This window comes from Zingiber officinale, chromosome 1B (genome assembly GCF_018446385.1).
Source record: "Zingiber officinale cultivar Zhangliang chromosome 1B, Zo_v1.1, whole genome shotgun sequence".
Taxonomy (NCBI): Eukaryota; Viridiplantae; Streptophyta; class Magnoliopsida; order Zingiberales; family Zingiberaceae; genus Zingiber; species Zingiber officinale.
This window is the reverse complement of record NC_055986.1, coordinates 121811516-121817813: the sequence shown is the minus strand read 5'-3', so window position 1 is coordinate 121817813 and position 6298 is coordinate 121811516.

Sequence of the window (6298 nt, the reverse complement as noted above, 5' to 3'; positions counted from 1 at the left end):
ACGAATTCAATTATTTCTCCGGTGAGCATTACCAAGTGTTCTATTGATCAGGAATAGCTTCCGATGATTGCCACGGGATGTGTGGAGACTGTCTCCTTGTGGGGCACTCTACGCTTGAAATTTGGGACCAGGCTGATTAATTTTGACAAACGACGTTAGGGCAGGTGGGTTAGAAAGTCAAAAGTCTTCTATGATCTTCCAAAGATAATAGCTAGGGAGCTAACTTGGAGAGGAGTGAACATGCATGCAACAATCGTTGTCGGGTACATATATAGTTTGATCATTCCGGGACGCTGCTCATTAGATTTTATCCATCATTGTTTTGGCCGCATATGGATTTTTAATGTTTTTTTTTGCACGCTAAATAAGTTTCATTGTCGGAGATATATATATCTAAGGAGTGAGGTCCAAATTGAAAATTTAAATTAAATTAGATTTATCTGATGAGCGGCTAGAGCTAATAATCTTAAATTATCGGTCTTGAAGATTAGATAAAGTTGCTAGGTAGTATGGAAGATGGCTGCTCTCGTATCATCGAATCCGAGTCTTAGCTGACTTCGAGTGCCAAGCGCTGAGTCAACCAAATGCTCTGATTCGAAGAGAAGTCACAGTATCATCCGAGTGCGAAGTACTCGAGTGTGGAGAATCAGGTGCTCAGAAGTAATCCCGAGTGGATTTTTTAGTACAATCGAGTCAGGATGTAAGTCACCGGAGTAGATGCTAAGTGCAGTCGAGTCAGGACTCAAGTCACCTGAGTAGATGCCGAGTGTAGCCGAGTCAAGAATAGAAGATACAGAGCACTCGGGAAGTAATCCCAAGTCGATGTCACAACTGAGTTAGGAATGAGATCGCTTAATTATCTCAATCAAGAAGAAACGATGTTCAGGCCTGCATATTACGTAGAATCCTTAAACCAGATTTACCCTACTGATCCTGTCGGGAATCTGGGAAGACGGGGATGCCGGGGATGCCGGAATGACGTGTCTAGAAGGTTGACCGCATCTCCATGACCCGGATGGTGAGTTGTCCTCTATGTTGACCAAGTCGTCTGAAGTCTTCTGGTCAACAACACCTGCAACCAGCGACCGGGTTGCTCCGATCCTTGATACCTCGATGCTCGAGGTAGGTCCCGTGAACATATGAGCAGCCAGATAATAATAGAGAAATAAATGCACGAATAAGGAGTACAAGAATGTACCCTGGCCCGGGGGGGGGGGGCGCCCTCGGATGGATTGGTGAGCTGTGAAGCTGATCGAGTCGTCGTGACCCGGAAGAGTAGATGCATTTGAACCGACCGAAGAGGAGCTAGGTCCGGAGGTGACGACATGGAGCCGAATACGGCATGGATCCGAGAGGTGACACACAATCGGAATACAACGGCGACACGGCCGACCTTTGATATTGGCACGCAGGCCGGAATATGACAACGGTGTGCAGGCCGGAATACACCACCTAGTCACGGCTCATAAGCCGGTTAGTAGCAACAACTCACAATACCAATGGTGATATGAAGGACAAGGCACAACGGCTCGATGGCCGCCGGAGACACTATGGTGGATGGGATCTGCGTCGGAAATGACGGAGGCAGCGGCTATAGAGCTGCTGTGGTTGGTTGTAGAGCCATCGAAGGCCGTTGAAATGGCATCGGAGGGCAACAGTGGCCACTAGAAACGTCGGCGATGGGTGTTGGGCCGGGCAGCGACGGCGACTGGCAAAGGAGGATGCAGCAGCAGCTACTAATGGTGGCGCCCGCCGAAGGTGGCGGTGATCTTCCTTAGTGGCGTCCACACCGGCGAGGAGAGGAGCGGCGATGGTTGCGGTGTGTAGGGGAGGTACGGTTGCTGGCGGAGGATGATGGCAGCGACGGTGTCGGCCAGAAGCGACCTGGAGGGACATGAACCGCCGGGATGCCGGCGATCTCTGGTGGAAGTGGCGAGGCGACCCTGGCCGACGTTGCAGCGAGGGCGGCGGCATGAAACCACAACTCCTCCTCCTGGTGGTGTCGACGCTGGAGTGAAGGGACAAGAGGCAAGGAGGTAGAGGAGAGGAGGAGGGGAGCATCGGCGGCGCTGGCGAAGGGCGTGAGAGGGAGAAAACCCTCCCTTGGCTGGTGGCGGAGACAAGCACGAAAACCCCCTCCCTTTCGAAGATGAACAGTGCGCCTTTTTAAAACAAAAACTACTCACACCAAAAGACCAAAACACTCCTTTTCTTTCCCTTAATTCCCTTTGGGCTCTCTAACATATCCGCATCACAAGCCTCCCTTCAAGTCTAGTCGAAAGAGGCGCAAGTCCGACTGACTGGACCAAGCCCTAAACAGAATCGCTACCGAACACGAAATCACTAGGCTCGTCTTATCATGTTGAATGAGTAGCTATGGCGATGTCGAGCAAGTGACTCAAGTAGCATCGAGCGAGCGACGAGAAATAATGCGGTCCAGGCAATGGAGATAATGCTGATAAGGTAGAAAGACGGGCGATCGAGTTGAGCGTGCGATCAAGAAGATACCGATCAGGCGATCAAAAAAATGCTAACCGAGTAATCGAAAGAGCGTCACACGGGAGATGGTAGTGATGACGAGCGAACTACGAGAAATAATGCCGAGTCGGCAGCCGGAACGATGCCGAGAGAGCGGCAGAACACAATGCCGAGCGGGCGGCAGAACGTCAAGCGAGCGGCAAGTGAAATGATAGTCAACCGAGCGCCACATGGGATGCTGAGCAGGCCGAGCAAGTGAACGAGAAAATGTCGGCCAGTCAATCGTGAGATGCTGACCGGGCAATCGGAAGGATGTCTGGATAGATGTCAGGCGGCTGATGCCGAGCGCACAACCGTGAAGATGTCGACCTGACGATCGAGCGGGCGATGCCGAACGGGTGACCGAGAAAATGTCGGCCTGGTGACCGTAAAATGTTGACCTGACGATCACCAGGATGTCGAGTGAAACAAGCATGTGGCTAAGTGGACGATCGAACAAAGGATCAGGCGGCTACTAAAGTGTCGACCGAGCGACGAAAAATAGGGTTGAACGGCTGCCCGGTAAGTTATCGGACGAACGTAAAGTGAGCGCCTAGACAAATGCCAAGTGAGAGACGAAGCAGCGCTGAGTAGGAGTGGGGTTCGAAAACTGAGCGGGAGCATAGCCCGTGAAATCAAATGCGTACAGCAACGAAGGTCGTGATCCGAACGGGCGCATCGCTCGAGAAATCGAATGTGCACAGAAACGAAAGTCGTGAGCCGAACGAGCGCATCATTTGTGAGTTGAACTGGAGTGTAGCCCGTGAGTCGAATGTGCATGGAAGCGAAAGTCGTGAGCCGAACGGGCACAGAGCCTATGAGATATTCTGATCTGAAACCAGTGGAGATACTCTCGTCCGCGACCAACGAAGACTGCCCGACCCCGAACGGGGGAGATAGATGCTCGTGAAGGCTGCTTGACCCGAACGGGGGAGATAGATGCTCGTGAATATTGCTCGACCCCGAACGGGGGAAATAGATGCTCGTGAATGCTGCTCGACCCCGAACGGGAGAGATAGATGCACGTGAAGGCTGCTCGACCCGAACGGAGGAGATAAATGCTTGTGAATACTGCTCGACCCCGAACGGGGGAGATAGATGCTCATGAATGCTGCTCGACCACGAACGGGGGAGATAGATGCACGTGAAGGCTGCTCGATCCAAACGGAGGAGATAGATGCTCGTGAATACTGCTCGACCCCGAACGGGGAGATAGATGCTCGTGAATACTGCTCAACCCGGAACGGGGGAGATAGAAGATATGATATGTTGGTCCTCGACCAGTGAAGACTACTCGACCCCGAACGGGGGAGATAGATGCTATGATAAGCTGGTCGGTGAAGACAGGGGTTTAACGTCACCGCTCGACGGTCTTCAAGCCGGGTGTTTATAGTCGTCGGTTCAACTCTGGGGTTTAACGTCGCCGCTCGACGTTCTTCAAGCCAGGTGTTTATAGTTGCCGGTTCGACTCTGGGGTTTAACGTCATTGCTTGACGGTCTTCAGGCCGGGCATTTATAGCCGCTAGTTCAGCTCTGGCGTTTAACGTCGCCTCTCAACGGTCTTTAGGCAGGGTATTTATAGCCGCCGGTTTGGCTCTGATGTTTAACGTCGCCGCTTGACGGTCTTCAGGCCGGGTATTTATAGCCGCCGATTTGGCTTTAGCCTTTAACATCGCCGCTCGACGGTCTTCAGGCCGGGTATTTATAGCCGCCGATTCGGCTCTGGCGTTTAACATCGCCACTCAACGGTCTTCAGGCCGGGTATTTATAGCCGCCGGTTCAGCTCAGGCGTTTAACGTCGCCGCTCGATGGTCTTCAGGCCGGGTATTTATAGCCGCCGGTTTGGCTCTGGCGTTTAACGTCGCCACTCGATGGTCATCAAGCATAACTCAAACCCGGTCGATCGGCACGGGGTCTTCGACATCGAGCCCGTGGCTCGGATAATATACGTCCGGCCGATCGACACGGGGTCTTCGACATCGAGCCCGTGATTTGGATAATATACGCCCGGCCGATCGGCATGAGGTCTTTGACATTGAACCCTTGGCTCGGATAATATACGTCCGACCGATCGGTACGGGGTCTTCAACATCGAGCCCGTGGCTCGGATAATATACACCCGGCCGATCGACACGGGGTCTTCGACATCAAGCCCGTGGCTCGGATAATATATGCCCATCCGATCGGCATGGGGTCTTCGACATCGAGCCCATGACTCGAATAATATACGCTCGGCCGATCAGTACGGGGTCTTCGACATCGAGCCCGTGGCTCAGATAATATACGACTACTCGACCCCGAACGGGGGAGATAGATGCTATGATAAGCTGGTCGGTGAAGACAAGGGTTTAACGTCACTGCTCGACGGTTTTCAAGCCGGGTGTTTATAGTCGCCGGTTCAACTTTGGGGTTTAACGTCGCCGCTCGACGATCTTCAAGCCAGGTGTTTATAGTTGCCGGTTTGACTCTGGGGTTTAACGTCACCGCTCGACGGTCTTCAGGCCGGGCATTTATAGCCGCCAGTTCAGCTCTGGCGTTTAACGTCGCCGCTCGACGGTCTTCAGGCCGGGTATTTATAGCCGCCGGTTCGGCTCTGACGTTTAACGTCGCCGCTTAACGGTCTTCAGGCCGAGTATTTATAGCCGCTGGTTCAGCTCTAGCATTTAACATCGCCGCTCGACGATCTTCAGGCCGGGTATTTATAGCCGTCGGTTCGGCTCTGGCGTTTAACATCGCCGCTTGACGGTCTTCAGGCCGGGTATTTATAGCCGCCGGTTCGGCTCTGGCGTTTAACGTCACCGCTCGACGGTCTTCAGGCCGGGTATTTATAGCCGCCGGTTCGGCTCTGGCGTTTAACGTAGTCACTCGATGGTCTTCAAGCATAACTCAAACCCGGCCGATCGGCACGGGGTCTTCGACATCGTGCCCGTGGCTCGGATAATATACGCCCGGCCGATCGACACGGGGTCTTCAACATCGAGCCCGTGGCTCGGATAATATACGCCCGGCCGATCGACATGGGGTCTTCGACATCGAACCCGTGGCTCGGATAATATACATCCGACCGATCGGTACGGGGACTTCAACATCGAGCTCGTGGCTCGGATAATATACGCCCAACCAATCGGCACGGGGTCTTCGACATCAAGCCCGTGGCTCGGATAATATACGCCTAGCCGATCGGCACGGAGTCTTCGACATCGAGCCCGTGGCTCGGATAATATACGCCAGGCCGATCAGTACGGGGTCTTCGACATCGAGCCCGTGGGTCGGATAATATATGCCCGGCCGATCGGCACGGGGTCTTCGACATCGAGCCCGTGGCTTGGATAATATACGCCCGACCGATCGACATGGGGTCTTCGACATCGAGCCTGTGGCTCGGATAATATACGCCCGGTCGATCGACACGGGGGTCCTTGATCAAGGAACTAGGGCAGATCATATAACTGAAAGAGAAAAGATAACGCAAAAACTGACCTGCCGACCAGTAGAGGATCTGACTCAGTTCCTCGACTCCTGAATACCCGTGGAGTGAGGAGAATGACACATTCGTCGAAACCTACCGAGGTCATGAGGATGGTAGAATTTTCCGGCGTCGTCCATCTTCACGTTCCATATCAGGTGCATTCCCACAGACGACGCCAATTTGATCCTGTATGGAATATGGGAAGACGGGGATGCTGGAATGACGTGTCTAGAAGGTTGACCTCATCTCCATGACCCGGATGGTGAGCTGTCCTCTATGTTGACCAAGTCGTCCGAGTCTTCTGGTCAACAA